At 45.5% G+C, this 5,000-nt stretch overlaps 1 protein-coding gene across 3 annotated transcripts in view; it reads left to right on the forward strand.

Annotated features, from left to right (window-relative positions):
• The window catches only part of arhgef37 (Rho guanine nucleotide exchange factor (GEF) 37), a 21,442-nt gene extending 17,126 nt beyond the window's left edge, over positions 1-4,316 (forward strand). For 2 of the 3 annotated variants that reach the window (XR_008896783.1, XR_008896781.1), the window contains 3 exons: positions 67-163; positions 364-463; positions 4,190-4,316. The gene's annotated coding sequence lies outside the window, so the exon portion shown is untranslated. The remainder of the gene's footprint in view (positions 1-66; positions 164-363; positions 464-4,189) is intronic. The other variant, XR_008896782.1, reaches the window with a different exon arrangement.
• Positions 4,317-5,000: the final 684 nt, after the last annotated feature.

The following is a 5,000-nucleotide window of genomic DNA, read 5'->3' on the forward strand; positions in this document are numbered from 1 at the left end:
GCACACATGCTAGGTCATTAAATACCAGTGCAGAGTTGACAAGTACTGTGTATGTGTTTGCTATAGGCTGCTGCATGTCTCCCAGCAGAGATGTGAAGCAGTAGAAGGCCTGCAAGCCAACTGACTGCTCTTACATATTCCTCAGGAGAAAGGTTGTTCGTACGTGAGTGAGTTCAAATCTCGTACATTAGAACAGTTGTCATTTTCTCTGCATTTGGGAGAAAAGCATTTGCTTGTGTGTGGGAGCATTAACATTGCAGCCTGTGAGAACGTGCCCTCATGAATTTGTGCAAGAGTATGACCGTATGAATGTGCGTAAAACCACACAGTTGCAGATCAGTCTATTAATATCTTGTCCTCTAGCAGACATCGGGGCTAAAAATAGACCACACCCTCCAGGCCTCGGGAAAACCGGACAAGACTGACACCTGGTGGTGGGCTCTGGGAATGCAGCTAGAACTAGGTCAGTACCGCTGGTTCATTCATCGATTAGAAATAGCCTATTAACCCTCTTTCTCTTGTTTTGAAAAAGTGGGAAAACTGTGTCCTAAGCATATTGAGTGTTTCTTGGTCTTTTCCCATGCAAACGTAGAAAAGGGGGAAGGTAGTTATTATGGGTGTTTTGACTGCCAGCCAAATGGTTCTAAGTTCAAACGCCAATGTTCGCAGTGCACCTGTTAGCATCCAATTCAGAAAGCCCGCAGACATATAAAATCTGATGGGTTGGCACCCATATACATACTTGCACTGTCTTGATAAATTACTCCGCACACGCACACAAACCCTACCAAACAATCTTTTCACCAGTTGCACCAGTGATGCAGATCTTACTTGGAAAAAAACGTCCCAATAGCTAGATGTATATGAGTAGAAGCTAATGGGTGCTGATGGCATTAAAATTACCGCCATCACTATCATGACAAATAAACACTTTAGTACATTTACACACACACGCATGCAGAGATAACTAACACAAACACCCTAAACTAACACCTAAGTATGAAAGAAGCTTCGCTCTGTCCCTCTCTCACACACTCACACACACACACACACAGTACACACACCCATACATTATGGAAGTTAACTAACATTAACACCCTTTACTTACACCTGCTAACACCTTCTATCTAAGTATGATAGTAGCTTCTCTCTGTCCCGCTCCATCTCTCTGTCTTTCTCTCGCACGCACGCACGCACGCACTCTCACACACGCTTGAGCACAATTCTTGTAGGACACCTTTTTGACATGCATTATGTACCTTGCAATATTGGTAACGTCAGCCCTGTGATGAAGGCCGCTCCTCGTCTTCATCACATGGTGGACCTGACAGACATGACGGATAAATGCCACCATCTGCTTCAGTTTACGACAACCAAACACTTTTGTTCAGCTACAGATGATGAATACTTTATGCTCCAGTGGGAAATCCTTGCCCTTCTCCAGACAAAGGACTGTGTAAATATAAAAAAAGAAAATATATATTTTTCAAATATGAAACCCAAAGTACAGCCAGGGAATTAAAATTATAGAAAAATGTACAAACCTATAGAGTGGCATTTGGAATAGTACACACCAATAGAATACCTTCTACTAATTCTGTTGCATCAATGTTGATTTCACAGTCTGGTACATAATTGTTTTGGGCTAAAACATTCAGACACACACGCACATACATGCACACGCACAGGCACACGCACACGCACGCGCACACAAACGGCCCAGTGGGGTCAAGAAGCCGCTACGTCAGTGCACTATACTTAGCCAGAGAGCCTCGTGGTCTCACTCATATCAGGTTTCAATTGTGTCTTTATTTAGCTATCAAGTACGCACGCACACACATACACACACAGGACTGCACTCAACACGTTCACACTCAAGAACAAATGCACTTACTCACTCACTCACTCACACACATTAAATTTAATTTCAATGTTAGTGCACACACGTCCGGATCTGGTTTAAACAGCTGGTTAACTGTAATGACATGTTGAGATGGCTGAATTGAATGACAGATGTAATACACTAGTAGACATATGGAAGTAGACGTTTTGTGATAATGTAGCTGATGTGCTAATGTGCTCATTGGAGATCCCTTGGAACATCATACGAGCTGCTATAATGAAACGGCTTTGGGTTATATATGCTATTGCCGCTTAATCTTACTGTGTGAATCTACGTATATGTTTGTGTGTGTGTGTGTGTGTGAATGAGAGAGATATTGTATAGAAAGCCCAAACACAGAAGCGTTAATGGAGGCATGTTTATTATCTAAATCTGTGTGTGTTTGTGTGTTTCTGTGTGTCTGTGTGCTATTTTCAGAGCTGTAAAACCTGACATGTTAACAACGTTTTCATAAAGCGGACACACACACACACACACACACACACACACGTTGATGGTATGTCACATCTCGTCAAACAAGGGTGCACGTGAGGGAGTTATTGGCTCTTCCCCTCACTTCCTCCTCCTCTCCTTCCTCTCCCCCTTCCTCCTCCTCCCCTCTTCTAAGGAAGAGATCAATCTTGAGGATGACCTTCCCCACCCTGGCTACCCCTGTTGACCTCTATCACACCTCCCTTTCAGACATCGGTATATAGGGAATTCAACAAACAACCGGTGTATCAGTCCTCTATGGGGAAGAGGGCGGGTGAGGAATATGGAGATTGTACCCCAATTCATTCAGGTTTCATCTGGGAAGAAAAATCTGTTCTGTGATCCGATGGATTTCCTGCCTAAACTTTAGGTTGTGTTTTTAGACAATGCTTTATTTTTTGCAGAATCTCAATAACAACCTTGAAGCAATTACCCGACCAGTCACAGCACACAGACATTGTCAGGAGGCATGGTTTGCCTGAACTTGATGTATGGGGAATATAATGATGTAACGTGATTGCTGAGGATGCACCAGATGGAATACCCAGGCCCATGTGTCTCTGCTGGTCCTGATCTGTCCTGGACGCCCCAAGGGATGCTGGGTATTAACCGGGGAGGTCATGGCTATGGGGCAACGGGAGCAGCCAGGGAAGTAGATAGCTTGATGGAGAGGAAAAGAGGAGGTGAGAGTTCAAAGATTCTGTCAATATTCATTGGAAGGAGAGCGATGTAGGTGGACAGAGAGAGAAAAATAGAGAGAGGGAGAAGATGAGAAAAGGAAGATTAGAAGCGACAGAGTGGAGGAAGATAGAAAGAGGTGGAGAAGATATTGAGCGAGAGAAGGATGATGAATAGCTCTAGGTAACGGAGGAGAAGGAACAGAAAGTGGGTGGGTGTGGGTGTGTGATAGAGGAGACAGAATAAATAGATTGTGCAGGGCGGTAAACATCGGAAGAGATCTTCCAGAGAGAATCAAAAAGAGACTGATATAGTAGGCTGATATGTAGACGACCACCTGAGAGCTCCTATAGCCTTCTCTCTTTCCCTGTTCCTCTCTCTCTCTCCTCCCCTCCCACCTCTCTCTGTCTGGCCTGGTTCACATCACTCGATCCCTCCTTCGCTGCAGATGACAGATGACATCTATCACCTCCTCCAGTTAATTCATGATGTCGTGTTTCGCAGGCCTCTGGTATGGGCTCTAGACCCCCCTCCCTCTCTTCTCTTTCCCCAGGCACCAGAACCTCTGGTACTGGCTGCTAAAGTAAACTGGGCAAAAGGGGAGGCCTTAGCAGTAGGTGATGGAAAATGGTTGTCCTAGCTTACCAGGTGGACAAAGGGGGCAGGGGGCAAAGGACATGTCCTCAGCAACCGGCAGAAAAGACAGCTTCCGGCTTCAGTTCTGTCAGCGGTATCTAACAGAAACCATGGGCAACCCCTTTGTACCACCCACCAGAATCTCAAGCGTTTATCAGGTCTGGTCTATCTAGCCCAGAATACAAATCTAAACACACAAGTTCCTACGTGCCAATTTCCTCAGATTTGAAAATGTCCCTGGAAAGAATGATTCCTCCTCCTATTTCCTTCACAAGGCTTCTCCCCTCTGGGTTGGGGTAGTGAATCCTTGTCCTCGACAGGGCTTAGGTCAAGAGGTATTGTGGAATGAAGGGCCTGTGAAGCCCTTTGAGACTGTAAATGGGGTTAAGAGCAATACCGATAAAATTGACTTGACCTGAATACTGAGAAGAATTTCAGGGCATCTAGAAGCTTTTGTTGTCACAGAAATAAAGCTGTTTGTTGGTTTTGTTTCCGATGAAGACAGAAGAAGTTGAGATGATGTTTCACCGGTACCGGTGTTGTGATGAAGACGATGGTGAAGGATGATGATGTGATGAAGATGATGGTGGTGATGGAGGCCACAGAAGTGGTAGAATGGATTGATGAGGTACATTGCAACACATTCAATTGAACAACATCCAAAGCGAAGAGAAGACTACAAAAATATACAGTATTTAAGGCTTTGGAGGACAGAGGTCTATCTGCAGAGTTTGGTCGTGTGGCAGGGTCTGCTCCATGCACACCTCATAAATCAAAGCTGTTTTCTGCGTGGTGATTCAAGGCTCCGTTTCATTGGTTGGCTCCTTGTCACTTGGTCCCATCACTCTCCTAAATGTTCTCGCACCTCAGGTCTCTGGTTGGCTGGAGAATATATTCTATCTCTCTCACTCCTTCTGCACAGGTTCTCGTTTTATCTGATCCGCCCTTCCCCTTCTCATCCCCTCTCTCCTCTCCCCTCAGCTCCTCTCTCTTCCCCTTCTCTTCCCCTCTCTCCTCTCATCTCCTCTTTCTTCCCCTTCTCTTCCCCTCTCTCCTCTCCCCTCCTCTCGTCTTCTCTCCTCTCTCTTCCCCTTCTCTTCCTCTCTCTCTTCTCCTCTCCTCCGCTCTATCTTCCCATGCCTTGCCTCTCCTATCCTCCATTCTGTTCTCCCTTTTTCTCCAACTCCTTCCTCCTCTTCTCTCCTTCTATCTGTCTCACCTTTCCTCTCCTCATCTATCATCTCCATTCCTCTCCTCTCCTTCCCTCTCCTCTCCTTCCCTCTCTTGCTCTCCTCTCCTCTCCTCTCCTCTC

The sequence above is a fragment of the Gadus chalcogrammus genome, chromosome 10 (assembly GCF_026213295.1).
Source record: "Gadus chalcogrammus isolate NIFS_2021 chromosome 10, NIFS_Gcha_1.0, whole genome shotgun sequence".
Lineage (NCBI taxonomy): Eukaryota > Metazoa > Chordata > Actinopteri > Gadiformes > Gadidae > Gadus > Gadus chalcogrammus.